Below are 15,867 nucleotides of genomic sequence, written 5' to 3'. Positions count from 1 at the left end.
CAACTCCTATTTCACGAGTCAGTTCACGTCTAATTGCCTTCTCCTCCCATGGACAGTACTGCCCGAGTACCCAAGGGAAGAAAGAACCTCATTAGCCACTCTTCCATCCTGTGAGCAGAATCCCCAGCCCTGACTCTTCATTTATGGAGTTTGCATTGGATCCACAATGCCAGGGAAGATAAAGCACACTCAGGGCCGTGACTGCCTATTTATCAGGAACCCCAGCTACAGTTTCAGGAGCGACAACAAGCCCTGGATCTCTGGAAGTTTCCTCTTCTTGAGTCTGGATAAGCTGTACATTTCCCCCAGTGCCCACCGAGTCCTGATCCCTACAAAGGTTTTGCTTCACTCTTCCAACAGCATTTCTCACTCACGCTTTACCAGCTTGTTGGTACTACCCTCCACAAAAGCCTCTGAAGGCTTAGCTCAGACACTGCACATTCCTGCTTCCAGAACTGAGTGGATCTCCTCTTCAGCTGTGGTTTACAGTAAGATGGACTTGCCTCCGTCCCTGTTCTCATCATCTGGACTGTGGCAGTGTGACTGTGACCCTATCTTTCCTGTCAGGCTGGCAGCTGCCTTGAGGCCACAAATTATGATTTATATTCCCTTATAATAACCACAGAATTTGGTTCCCAGAATTCACCAGGATTTTTTTCTTTCTGCTACTTCTTGGGACAACTCTCCCCACTTCTCCCCTACTCTGAGCCAATTACTTCTCATTTGATTACAGTTTACATACAAGACCCTCAGGGAGGCCATAATATTCTCTCTATCCATAATATTCTCTTGTGCATTTTGCTATAAATTTATTCTCCCATATATATACATGTGTGTGTGTGTATGACCACATTCACTCCCCATTATTCTCTCTTATCCTGCTCTTCCTTCACAATGAATGACCCCTTTCTTCTTCCCAAGAAGTCCCACTCCTGTGTGTGTGTGTGTGTGTGTGTGTGTGTGTGTGTGTGTGCACGCGCGCACACACGTGCGTGCCCACTCTTGTGAAGACAACCACAGCTGAAGTGAGTTTGTGACTTCACCAGCCATGACACATGACGAAGACCGAATTTCCCGTTTAGGAATAATCACTGAACAGTCACTTATTCTCATCACATCAATCCATTATGTGTCTCTGCATTAACCTCTGTCCATGACAAACAGAACCTTTTCTCAGCAAGGCCAAGAGCAGCGCTGTGTATAAACACAATCATTTAGAAGGTGGTTTGACACCAAGTCCATTGAACAAAATAGCAGTGGTTGGCTCTTGCATATGACCTCCTCAGCCAGAGGCTTTTGAATGGGCTTTTACAGTAGCAGACATAATCTCCTTCCTATAGAAGGGGCTTCAAATCTAATTAGAAAGTGTTTGGTTATACCCATAACAGTTATGCCCCTAATGCATCTGTGGGCACATCTTACCTGGAATGTTATTATTATTGTAGCACACAGGGTTCACAGCTGAGTAAGTTCATTGTTGACTGCTCTCCCCCAGAGCCTGCCTAAGGCCTTCCAATACTGTGAAGGCTAGTCAGCAGGGAGGAAGCTTCCAACTAAGTTCCAGTCTGGTTCCTTTACATTTTGCAACCAAACCATGTGGCAACTTCAGCAAACGTCTTACCATATAGCTCTGATGGGCAGCCAAGAGTAATGGCAGTAGCTTGTATCGTGTCAGGGAATTCTGAAGCCTCCCTGATTAACAGTCCGCAGGGAGGCATCCCTTATCACTCACTGGGATTTTCATAGTTTTCAGTTTATAACTATATTTATCTTTATTTCCTTCCTAACATTTTGACAGGTCAAAGTTTCTTATTTGATATGTTTATAGTGTCTAGCTTACCTACAATAAAATTTGAAGATCAGGAGTATCTGTCTTGTTCATCTCTGGCTATTGGCAAGTACATGAGTAGTTGCTCACATGTTGATTTTTAGTATATTGTGTTTAGTATGCTCATGTATACAATAATCCTTTTATAATATGGAAAATCATACTTTATAGTTATATATACATAAATATATTAATGCGTTATCATTGCTTGTGTGTTTCCTAATGTGCACTGTTTCTTGTTTTATTTTTTTTCCCTTAAGAGGATCTATTCCTTGGCTGGGTGATGGTGGTACATGCATTTAATCTCAGCCCTTGGGAGGCAGATATGGGCAAATTTCTCTGAGTTTGAGGCCAGCCTGGTCTACAGAGCAAGTTCCAGGATAGCCAGAGATACACAGAGAAACCCTGTCTTAAAACACCAAAAAAAAGAAAAGAAAAGACAGAAGGAGAGAGAGAGAGAGAGAGAGAGAGAGAGAGAGAGAGAGAGAGAGAGAGAGAGAGAGAGAGAGAGAGAGAGAAAGAGAGAGAGAGAGAGAGGGAGGGAGGGAGGGAGGGAGGGAGGGAGGGAGGAAGGAAGGAAGGAAGGAAGGAAGGAAGGAAGGAAGCGAGCAAGCATCTATTCCCAATTTACTCTACTCCTGCATGTGAACATAGAAAAGAGCCAACCACAGACCGACAGCTTTCCCACCTCTAACCCTTCCCAATTCTCCACCTTTTCCTTGGGGTCTCCTTGCATGTCTCGTGATGATATTGATGAGAACCATCACCTACCAACCGCTCCTCATATTTTCCCAGTATCAGCATCAGCACCTCTGTCCCGGTGGGTCTGGTTGTTGCTCTGTTCTCAGAACACCCAAGTCCCATCTTACCTGGGAGGGAAGCTCCCCTTGCCCGACTCCCCTTTCACTGTCTCAGGGACGAGCCGCTCACCGTCACCACGGCTTCTTCCAAGCTTCTCTTCTAAGTTTCTACATATGTTCCCCAGTTTATCATGTACAGATTCAAATCCTCTCCCAAATCCATCTCTTGTCCTGTCTTCCCTTCTGTTTCATCAGTAGCAATCCCCCTCTTCCAGTCTTCTCATTTCAGTGTTGGGACTCCTCTATGGTTAACTTCCTTCTTGTACTAGTTGAATTCTAACAACCCTAATCTTGCTTTATAATTATCGCAGTTGTGCTACTTCTCAGATTCTGTAAGTCACACGTTCATTGCCAAGATTTCAGGTACACATACAAGCATAAAGGAGAGGGCAAAAGGATCTCAAATCCTACTTTGTTACCATATTCATTATCAGCAATCTGGTGGTAATTATTTTGTGAGTTGTTAAAGATAAATGATAGCTGGAAAGATAGACAGAAATGAGATCATATATTACTATTTTTAAAGACAAAATGGCACCACACTGGAAGAATTGGAAAAAGAGTATGGCTAAAATTTGTATTCTGGAAACTTCAGCTCTCAATCTTAGTAATACTACTTATCTGGAGACAAACATAACCTCACTGGGAAAAAATGAAATATGTCTTCAAACTTGGTGAATTTGAAGCTGGGACTAAATGGTGTACCCCTGTGGTAAATGGAAGAATTGAAACTTCATTTTATTCATGATCTATGTCCTGTGGACACTGCGATGTTACATGTTATACATACATGGAATATATATATATATGTCTATACATGTATATATATACATATTCTTTCTGAATGATCAATGGCATCAACAAATATCTTTGAAGATAGATTCTGTCTGAGCCATTGACCACCCTATGAGGGAAGCACAAATGAAGAAGACCTTGCCCTTGGTTGGGAGGAGAATTTTTTATCAGCACTCTTTAAAAACAGCCACTGTAAGCCCATAAGCTTTACTCTGTGCTGTCCATCTTCCTTCCCAGAAAGGGCTTCTTTTGGTCCTCTGTGGGTTTTGTATAGAATCTGAAGTTCCTGGCCCTGCTTCCATCGTGAACTTTGAAATATGAGAAGGGAGGCAAACAGGAAAGAAGATCTGAGGAAGCTGGTTTAAAAGAGATGAAAGTTGTTTGTTTTTTTTTGAAAACACATTTTTGTAGGTTGATGGCAGTTGATTTCCGGAGGATGGTCACTGTTGGATCCCCAAATATTGCAGAATCTCATCTTGGGCCTGTCATGATTTTGGCAATAATCTGTAGCCTTCTTTCAGGGGATACAGTTCTTCTGGATGAGGCTTCTGTCTGAACTCAGCCATGTTTCCACAGTCAAAGTCAAAAGACCATTCATGTGAAAACATTGTGGAAGACTTAAAAGCATCACATACACCTTCAGAAGAGTCCAAAGTGAGCTCCTGGGAGATTTCCAGGCCAGAAGATATGGTTCATCACAGATGAGTGAGCAGTGAAATTAATTTTCTCAGATGAGGGGTACGGACACTGAAAGGAAGAGCATTGCGACCATCAGAGTCCAGTAAGCTCAATCGTAACAAAGCAATCTTATTTGAGGATTACAATTTCTTTCAGAATGCTCTCCAGTCACTTTGTATAATGCTTACAATTATACCTCAGAAACTAGTGGGATAGAAGCCTTAAAAAGAAACACAACTTTAGGGAGCATGTCAGTCTAGGTAAGAACAGGTGTCCATCAGTGCATTCCAGGTAAGCACATACAACTGCATGTTGCTAAATTGGATATGAGAAAACAAATCACTGGCTACTGCTAATTTTGCTTGGGAGTCAACAGCAGAAAAGGCAATGGTTGATGTTTCTGAGTCTACCTTGCTTCTTGATAATTTATCAAATTAAACTGGATGGAATGCACACACAGCCCTGGTTCTGATGTGCATATGACTCTGTGGCCTGAGCACTTGTGACCCACTGCTTCATAGTAATTTGGATTTTAAAATTGTATACCTGCTTGTAAAGCAGCACCTGCCAAAATAAACTGGCCATAGAACCTTTGTGTTCACTGATCTTCCATAGAAGACTGAATATCCAGGAGCTGATCCATTTATTATACTATACGTGGCATCTCCTGGGTGACAGCCACATTCATCAAAGCTCCAGTCCTTGCAAAGGGATGATGTTCAGGAAATATTTGAGCAGCTATCAGAGAATTCATTCTTGCCCCATGGCTCTTCTCAAACTTAATTTAAAAAAAATCTCCTTTCTATCAGTCTTCCAAAGAATACAAATTTCTTGTCTACAACTTCTTGGAGAAGCCAAAGCTAACATCAACTGTTATAACTTCTTTTTTTTTTTTTTTTTAAGCTACAGATCCCTCAAAGGGGCTCTTTGTTTTACCATAATGCTTTGACTTCCTGTCAGAAGTAGCCTTCTAAGGAGTTTACCATCCAGACTCCATTTTCTAGGTTTATTTTGAGCCATGGGCTCCCAAAGTGTTGAATTCAGACTACAGTATTGTATTTCCTTAGCTTTTGGAAAGCTGAGAAAGGATAACTGAAAGAAAGTTTCCCCCAGTCATAATCCAGTGAATGGCAAATTCCAGATTGAAATGACCTGTCTACAAAGGCAATTTTACAAAATAGAACAAAATTAAACACCTGGAGTTTTTTACTGTCGCATTCGGTCTCTAGTGTCCTTGAAATATTCTTATCTATGATTTGAGAGTTTAGGTAATAATTTAATATTTTTTTTCATCTATGTCTACAACTATTCTGGAAGCAAGTTAAAAAAAAAAAAAGGACGTGAACAGCAAAGCAACAGGCTTATATGAGGCTGAGCCTTCTGAGTCTGAATATTCAGCTTTGTCAAGTAGTTGTGTTTCATCAGTGAGCAGGTGTGAGCACAAGACAAAACAGAATAGATTTGCCTTCCCTATTGATCTGAGGTTTTTCCAGGCTTAGGTTTGACTAGCAAAGTTCATCTGCTGTCCTCCTAATTGGGTCCAAATGTACCCCATAAAAGAGATGACTACGGCCGGGCGGTGGTGGCGCACGCCTTTAATCCCAGCACTCGGGAGGCAGAGCCAGGCGGATCTCTGTGAGTTCGAGGCCAGCCTGGACTACCAAGTGAGTTCCAGGAAAGGCGCAAAGCTACACAGAGAAACCCTGTCTCGAAAAACCAAAAAAAAAAAAAAAAAAAAAAAAAAAAAAGAGATGACTACGACAGCTAGGGAGATTGCTCATCAGGGAAGTGCTACCCTGCAAACAAAGGGACCTGAGTTTGGATTATCAGAATCACGTCAACGCAGGACAAAACAGTACATATCTGTAAATCCCAAGCTTGGGCCAGGGGTGAAGATAGGTGGATACTTGGAGGTCATTGATTAGCCATCCTTGCTGGGTGGATTAACTCGAAGTTCTGTGAGAGATCCTGTCTCAAAATATAAGGTGGAGAGCAATGAAGGAAGATGCCTGCTTTTGACCTTGAGCCACTGCACACTCGAGCACACACACAGATACACACACGTGCATCTGAATTCACATGTGCACAAATCCACACTAATGTACACCATGCACACACACATACATCTGCACACAGATGACAAATACATCCATGGGTACAATCGGAGTGGGGTTATACTCATGTCCTTAAATCATTAGCTAGTTTGCTATCGACAGCTTCTACCTCCTAGAATATTCCAATGCTACTGAAAAAATGAGAAGCATAGCCCGACTGCCACTTTCAAAAGAAATGTTTTAATTGTGCACATTTGTTCAAAGAAAACTCTTGCCATTATTTCTGTGGTCCTGGGATTAATTAGGTCAGGACATTTTCTCTTGATTGTCTCCCTTTTCTGTGTTTAATTAAGGTGGAAAAAGAAATAAAGCTAATTTTCCCTCCTTCACACGCTAAAGCCCTTACCACATTTGTAGGACAATTAAAAGCGTTAAGAACACATGAGATGGACACAGGGGCAGGAAGTGGGCGGAGCTCTGGCGACTGATCTTGGGAGCTTCCAAGACACTGAAGTTCCCTCTTCTCTCCCAGCCCTTCCCCTTATGCATAGGCACTTCAATTATCCTCTTGGTGAGTCTGACCTGGAAGGAAGCACACTTGAACAGGAAACAGAGAGGCTTCCTTTCTCAGGCCTCGTTTGCATAAAATGTAACCCAACTGGCTTGTCTTTGCTTTGCCAGGATGTTCTTCAGCGCTGATGTAGTCTTCCTGGGGTCTGCCTCATTCTGTGCTCTGCTTCCTGAAGTTTTTCCCTCAACTTCCCCAGGCTTTCTCTCATCAAACTGGCATAATTCTTTCTGTGAAAGCTCGGTGGGTAACCTTGGGAAGTGGGACCGGCGTCCAAAAGGAATTCATTACTGTGTTGGGGGTGACATTGGCTTTCATGAAAATGAATGCTCTGAAACCAACTATCGGCTTTGGAAAATAATTCATTACTTTTCCTTTTGGTGGGGAGGAGGATAAAATGTCTCACATAAAAAGACCTCTTGTGTGGGTCTCCCGCGTGACCTGTCTGTCATGAAAGCATGAGGGCCGGCTGCTGTTTGGGAGCCTGGACCATGGAAGCTTTCATGGTGACTTTCAGGAGAACAAGGTGAACCGTGAAATACGCAAAATTATTCTCCTGTGGTTCTGTTTAAATCTGACTCTAATTGTTTTTGAGTGTGCACCTGGGAGATGCTGGATGCAGTGCAGAGATGGGCTTCCCAGGTTCTGTCCGGTTCAGTGGGTAATGGCGATGACACTTTAGATGTTATTCTCTCAGGCCACCCCTCTCATGTTCTAGGCAGATACTGTCACAGTTTGTACCCTCTCAAGGCAGCAGAATGCTTACTGATGGCCCCAGGATTTGAAGGTTAACAAAATACCTTCAGTGATTTTTTTCTTAATTTTGAAACACTGTAGTAAAGTTACTTTTATTAATGTCTAAGATTAATGTGTCTAGCCTGCCAGGGAACTTACTGGGTAAAGGCACTTGCTGCCAGACCTGATGACCTGAGTGTGATCCCCAGAGGAAGAGAACAGACGCCTGCAAGTTGTTTTCTGGCCTCCACATGCTTGCCACAGCACCTACATGCACACACACACTCAACACTCACACACACACACACACACACACACACACACACACACACACACACACATACACACTAAATACATGACAAAGTTAGAAAAAAATTCATGTGTCTAATAGCCATGCTTAAATATTTAATACTATGTCATATTTACTTTAGACATTTACTTATTGAAAAGAAGGTGGGGATTATTTTAGTATTAAAAAATTATGTGTATGTATGTGTGTCTGTGCGGGCACATGCATATGAGTGTAGGTGCCTGCAGTGACCAGGAGAGGACACTGGATGTCCTGGAACTGGGTTACAGATGGTAATGAGCCATTATGTGGGTGCTGGGAATCAAACCCAGGTCCTCTGCAAAAGTAGTAAGTGCTCTTAACTACTCCATTTTTCTTCTCCCTCCCTCCTTCCGTTCCTTTCTTCCTTCTGTCTTGTTATTGTATTTAAGTATTAGTGATGTGCATGTGGGCATGCTTACCAAGGTGTACAGGTGGAGGTCAGAGGACAACTTTGTGGAATCGTTTGTCTTCTTCCTCCTTCATTTGGTTCCAGGAATCAAACTCGGGTCACCAGGCTTGTGCTGCAAGTACCACTAAGCCATCTTGTCTGCCCCGGACTTGGTCTTCACGGGAACATACACATTATAGAGAAGTTAGTCGAAAACCTTTGTACTTCTCAATTGCCTTCCTCTGTCTTCCACCCTAGAGACAAACACTCTCATAAATTTGGTATGTGCCCTTTCAGTCTCTTCCCATATAGCTTCATTGTCTATCTTTAATATGTAGTGTCTGAAACACACAATTCTACTCCTGTGTCTGGTTGTTAGGATCCCCTTTTCCATTCTTTCAGAATGCTGACATGCTCCAGAAAGTCCCATTCACTTCCCCTCCTCAGCTCTGCAGCCTCTAGTTAAAGGGTGAGGTAATGGGTAAGAAATGACCAAACTTAGTTTTGGCTGGGAACCTATAACAAAGGTGTCAAAGCTGGGCTTCCCAGAAAGCCTGTGTTTCTTGATATAAGGATGCAGGTTCAGATTTGATCTTGGGTTTGAGGCTCCAATTCTGAGTCTAAACAAAGATGCCTTGTTTGGCACGGGAACTATTATCTTATAATCTCAAGAATGAAAAGATACAAGAGAAGAAGGAGAATGCACCAGGAACTTTGTGGAAGAGACCCTGGCTGCTCGTTGAAGTCTGTGTGAAAGATGGACCAATTAAATGTTCCTGCACAGATTATGCCCAGTTCCCCTTTGACCCCAGAAAGAGTTAATTGCCTGAGCCTCCAGTCCCTCACTTTGTGGGATCTGACTGGTTGGTGGCATCTACACGCCACCTTTATGGAAGCCACCTTCAGTGACACTGAACAGAACAAGAGGATAAACCCGCATTGGATTAGAACAGTGTCGTTAATGTCCATCTTTAAACGCAGCCAAGCAGTCCTACGTGGTGATGTGTTACCTCGATTTGGGGAATTATAGAATTGACATTATGCTAACATGTTGTTTTGAAACTTACTTTTTCTACTACATATTTTGTTTGTCTCCTGTCTACCATAGGGGTGTGTGTGTGTGTGTGTGTGTGTGTGTGTGTGTGTGTGTGTGTGTGTATGGCTGACAACCGAACACATTTCATGAATGCTTGGAAGGTCCCCTACCAAGCTCTAGCCCCAGTCCTCTGTTTATTTTTTGAGACAAGATTTCACCAAGTTGCCCAGGTTGTCCTAGAACTCATTCGGTAGCTCAGGCCTGCCTTGAACACATCGCATTCCTTCTGCCTCAACTTTTCTAGGAGCTAGGATTTCAGCCTACACCAGTAGGCCTGGCTAGATCATATACTATTAGATTGAGTCTCATGAGCCATTTCATTTCTTTTAAGTGTTTTTCAGGTAATAGCTAACTTTTCACAGTTATCTGTTATACTGTCACAGGATCCTGTTCTCTTGTACAGACAAGAATTTCTTTGAAACACACACACACACACACACACACACACACACACACACACACACACACTCCTTACACTCAATGTGGGCTTTGACTGACAGTTTTGAGGTTCTTACTTGCTGCCAAGTGGCTTTTTATTAATAGTAATTGTGTGTCTTTATGCAGTACAATATGATGTTGGAGGACATGTTTGTAATGTATAATGATCAACTCAATGTACTTACGTCTTCCTTTATCTTATATATGTGTCATTTATTTGCAATGAGACTGTTCAGTCAGAATCCTCTCTTCCAGCACTTTTGAATTACCAAATATAATACAATTAACTGAGTCATCCTCCTTTTAATGGAATTTCAGATACTGTTCTGACTGTCTGTCTACGACGTTGTACCCATTAGTCATTCTCTTCAAGCGGATTTCTAAAAGTCAAATTATTTGTGAATAATCACTTGTCTGTACTTGTGTATAAATATTCATAGGACCATAATGGTAGTTTCTGGGTATCCTTAAACTATACTGGGTCAATTTTTTTTTTTTTTGGTTTTTCTTACTTCATTCATTAAGTTTGGAGCTGGAGCTAGAATGAGAATTATCTAAAAAAAAAAAAAATTTGGCTTCCACAAGCTTCCCATTTCCTTCCTTCATTCTCCCTTTAGAGGTGAAATTCTCAACTGTGGCACTCTTGGCCTTCGGGGCCAAGTCCTTCTTGCTGTCAGGCTGCCACATGTCAAACAGAACATGGTGTGGTCTTAATGGTCTCCACTGACTAAATACCAGTAGTACATGCCTGTTCATGTGTGAACACCAAAAGTCACTCTACGCATTGCCAGATGTTCCCATGGCAGTGCGGGGGGTACGGCACAAAACAGCCCCAGCTTTATTCTTCTAAATGAATACACTGAAAGACAGACTGAAAATCACAGCACCTTCTCGTACGTACACCAGTCGGGATGCACAACAAAGATGCAGTGGTCTTTAATTGGGAGACAGTAGTCAGTGTGAACGTATGTAGATCAATCTCTGAACGTGATGCAAATCAAGACTGGCACTTGCTTATAGAGGCTACTTTGAATTGCAGTCAATTAAATTTCTTGAGCAGAATATAATTACCTTTTAAAAGATAAATCTGGGAGAATTAGAGTCTATAATCTGTTGTAGGAAAATGATGTTTAAGCCTGGGCTTACAAATTTCAATTTTCTTCCTCTTTTTCTCTTTCCCAACCTCCACTCTCTTACTGCAAAGACCGGAGGGAGGCAGCCGGGCAGATATATAAATGTAACCAAACACAATAAAACTTGGTGTTGAAACAGAGAGTAGATTCGGGAGCGATGTGAAAAACACTCACTGAAGGACCCGCACGCTGCTAGCAGAAGGCTGTAAATTAGCACTCTGCACTTTCATGGCCACTAGGAAAAAGGAAACCTAGTCAGTCACAATCCTGAGGGACCATCTGTCAGAGGCAATGCTGCTGGTCCTGAGACCTAGGTCCGACAGGAAGTCATCCCACTGGGCCTGACAAAGTCACACTGTACACCATGCATCAATCAGCATCCTCAACAAACACTGTAATAAGTTGCACAAGACTGGAGGGGGCTGTAATTGCCTTTTAAAAAATACCAATTGTAATTTACAACTCTCATGAACACTTCTGAAGTCACCAAAACACCAAATGATTAAGAATTTTCTACATAGTACTTTTAAAATAATTCTTTCAAGTGTCCATTTGATGTTCTGCAAATATTTTGATAAATTTACGTATTTTTGACCATACTCTTGCAGGCTTTTAAAATTCCATGATTTGTGCTTTGACTCCCTAACCCTCCCCCGCCCCCCCCAAAAAAAATACTCAATGGAGCTATTGTAGGGTCACTGTGGCTGTTGCTACTAACTTAATAGCGATTTATGTAACTTCATTTCCCCAGTCTGCTCAGTTGCTCACACGCTGTAAGTCTCAGGGGCACCTTATAAATTAATAATTTTTAAAAAGCCTGCAGTAATAGCTGTGAAACCAGCAAAACCCACACTGGGCAGGTTTCACTTTCTGTTCCAAATTGCTAGCACAGGTCTATTAGCAAGCAGAGCAATCATGATTCTAGAGGGGCTTTACCTGCAAATACATCCTTAAAAGAAGAGTCTACAGAGTGGGTACAGGTGAAATCACTAAAACTTTCAGTTCCCGTTGTAATTCAGAAAACACTGATATTTATCATCATCATCATCATCGTCATCATCATCGTCATTGCTGTTGCTATCATTACAAATAGTGAAAGTTGGGATGCATACATAAAGCCTGCCCCAGGGGCAGCCTGGAGCTATATCCCGGCAAGTTACTGTGCGACTGTATTAGGAGAATTTTATCCGTCATCAATAAAAAATGAGCATTGCCGTTATTATGGCAGTTTCCACAGTGACGGCTGTTTCTATTACATCTCATAGTAAAAGGGCGATTCTCTTCCCCCATTAGACGGTGTCAACTCATCCACCTTTCCGACACGAAAATACAATGCACACTCTTACATGGACTCTTCCCTAGTGAAGCCACATTCCCATGAAGTCCGGGGAATGGCCATAATGGTACTAAACCGTGGCCAGAAAGTAAAAAAAAAATAAATTACATTAAAAAAAATAAACCAATAACAGCACTGAAGTACTTCCATCCCTTTATCCAGAAAGGAGCAGAGTTGAAAAATAGATTGGATAAAATCCATATTTTACAGAGTGTGCCTGGGATCCTTTGTGGCAGAATTATGCCACACTGGTGCCCTGGATGCTACATACTGGACACGTTGTCTGGAACCCCAGTAGAGAAGCATATCCTTCAGCGTGCCCCAGGCTCTCTGGGGTCAGGGCTGTGAGTAGTCAGCGAAAGTAAGGAATCCTCGCAGCAGCATTAGAGGTCCCTTCCTCCACCATTCTTTGATTTTCCTTCCCCTATTTTGTATTTCTTGTATTTATCATTATTATTATTATTATTATTAATTATTTTAACCCAATAAGCCCAAGTGATGTCATGAAATGTGTAGATAAGACTTATGGGTAAATCCTTGAAGAGCATGCATAGGAAAGTTCCAGAAGACTGATTCAGAAGAGAATTTCTGAGTAAAGGCCCACCCCGTCTTAGCCCTGTTCCTTTGCGATTGCCTTCCCTTCTTCCTACAAAGGCATCTGACCAGGTCACGTGGTTCCCTACTCTAAGAAGCAGTGGCAACCTTGCTGGCATGTTCTCTCTTTGTAGCTGATTGGACTTGAGGAGTCACGTTTTTCTCTTCCAATGGGTTTAGCAGAAGGTTGGTTGTGAAAGGCTTCATTCTTTTATGGGCAAAGCACCAGGAAAAGCTAACCTGTGCAGAGAAAAGAACACGAGAGAAATGAAGGAAGAATGCACATACAAGAAATGGAGGGGACCGGGTAAGATGAGATGACTCAGCCAATAGACAGACTTGCACTTGAAACTAAGACCGAGGAACCGAGCTCAGTCTCTGGAATCCTCAGGAGGAAGGAGAGAGTCAATTTCTGCAAATTGTCCTCTGATCCCCACATGTGTGCAGCGGCATTCAAGTGCCCACACACATCCACACTAAGTAAACAAATAATAAATATAATAAAAAATTGAGAAATGGAAGCAGAGGCTTAGTATATCAATAGACTATTGTGAGGGGAGGAAAGGAATCATCTTCGCAGGCTCCCACTCTGCAGTCCTTATGAGGTTCCACTCAACAGCATCCCTTTGCTCAGGTGCCATAAGACTCCAAGGTTCTAGGTGCTGGGGGTCTGTTGTGCTTCTGAATTTGTATGGGGTTTAACAGCTGCAGCTATGAAAATTCCTAAGACTGTGTCTGAAACCTTGACTTGCCAAAGGTAAGACTTCTTGACCCAGGACCTTCTCAGGGCCATCCATTGGGGAAAGTGACCCCACATGTGGACTCTGGCATCCATGTGTGGACTTCGGCATGCATGTGCACATATGTACATGCACTAAAATAAATAAGTAAAAATTAAAAAATAATAATTAAGGTGTAGTCCTTTAAGATCAAAGATTTGGAAGAGAAACAAGAGAATGTATTTTTTTCAGTCCTGATGGATATTCTTGGTTTTCTGCAATTAGTTTGGGTCAACATATCTTTTATCTTTGAACAAAACATAATCAGTGGCAAAGCATCTCTTATCTATAAATAAATTCTTAGTGAACACATGGGACTTCTAAGTCAGAAAAATACAGAGATTGTTGTGATAATAATTAACAAATTACTCTTTGATGTATGAATGAGAGATAAGCGTATCGAAGATTAAGCATTTATTAAGTGCTGTTTTTTGCTGCTCCCAGCATCTAATAAAGATTAAGATTCTTAAGAAATAAATCCTTGACAAGTAAATTCAAATAAATAAATGAATGTAAAAATAATAATTACATTTAAATTTAAGGAAAAAAGCAACTCCCTGCCTTCAGGAAATATAAGAGAGAGCTTGGAATCTGGCATATTTCCAGGTATAGTTTTCAATGAATAGTAAATTTGAAAAAAAAAATCTATCTTTGGCTGGTTTCTACTACTATGTTTGAGGAATTAACTTATTCTATGGTCTATCTATTGTTCTAAGCAACCTGTTAGCCAGAGAGTTGTGTTGCAAGACATGCTTTAATGATCCAGCACATCCCAAGAGTGGATATACTGCTGAGAACCATGAAGGCAGTGTAGCTTGGTGTAAAGAAAGCAGAGCAAAGCAGACTTCTTAATCCCACTCATCATGCCATTGATGAACATATGAATGACATTGACAGAGCCATTGACTCAGCACACTCCCATTCCTCTCGGAGAGGTATGCCAAAGATCCAGCAATAATCCCATAATCCCGCCTTCAGCGATTTTTGCCTCTGAACCTCCAAAGCATCCTTGCTTTCCAATGGCTTTATTCTTTAGTCCTTAAATGGAGTTTACATAGGAACTCAAAATCATGCTGATGCTTCATTTCCACAGATGGCACTCATAAACCCAGCTCACATCACATCTCACTAGGTAGTGTGCTTTCACATAAAGTTGAACATAAAGACTTAAAAAGAACAAAAGCAGTCATTCCCTTAAAGCATGGAGAAATGGCACAAAGCAGAAGGAACAGGGAAGCTTCAGGAGGGTATCTCTGCCTGGGAAGGTTATCCACTGTTCCTGAAAGACACCTATCCACCCACAAGAGTCTGCATGGACTTTCCAGGGAAGTCTTAGATGAAAGGTAGGCTTACTGAGAGTAAAAGAAAATTTATAAAAACTCAAATTTTAAAAACTGCAGATGATAATGCATAGGCATTTCCCTGACTAAGAGACAAGAAGCCCTGTATGGGGAGAAAGGCTGTTTCTAGATAGAACCATCAAAGTAAAGTCAGTTGCATGAGATCATGGGCTGTTGGAACATAAATTCAAGATGGGACATCATGGGAGACACAACTAGTGGACAATTAGTGAAATCCTGGAGGCCGAAGTAGAATCCACAGACTCGATTCTCTTCCGAGGAATTGTCCTTTTCTAAGATAACAAATCTTTTAGAGAGTCTGGGAGGATGGATACACAGTGTGTTAAATTACTAAGAACTAAATAAATGATTTTTATAGATCTGCAGGCATTTCTTCTTTTATGTTATCCAGATGTCTGGGGAAAATGGAGCAAATAGCAAGCAAATAAATTCAAAGGAAATTAATTAATTAGCAAACCCCTTGTAGTTCAACATCAGAATTAACAATACTTGGTACAAACATCTTTCAAATTGATTATTACAGATTATAACCAGAAAGCATAAATGCTAAGTCAAAAGACCTTGAGAACCCATTGAAACAGTTTTTGTAATCTGATTACTAGGGCCTGACTGTTCTCTGTGCCCAAGGAGCTGGCAGAAAGGACAGTATTTCTGAAGACTGAAAACTCACCCTCAGCCTGCATTGCAGTATTTCTCTGATTTCAAAGCTTACCTCACAGTAAACCATGATGTGTCATTAAGGGTTTCTCAGACGTGACTTCAAATTTCAAGCAGGTTTGGTAGGGCATGGCTGTAGTCCCAGAACTTGGGAGATGGAGGCAGGGGGATTGGGAGTCCAAGGTCAGTCTCAGCGACAGGAAATTTGAAGCTAGCTTGGGCTGTATGAGACCTTA

Source organism: Peromyscus californicus, unplaced genomic scaffold, assembly GCF_007827085.1.
Source record: "Peromyscus californicus insignis strain IS unplaced genomic scaffold, ASM782708v3 Scaffold_19__1_contigs__length_69161282, whole genome shotgun sequence".
NCBI classification, from domain to species: domain Eukaryota; kingdom Metazoa; phylum Chordata; class Mammalia; order Rodentia; family Cricetidae; genus Peromyscus; species Peromyscus californicus.
This window is presented reverse-complemented; position numbering follows the sequence as displayed.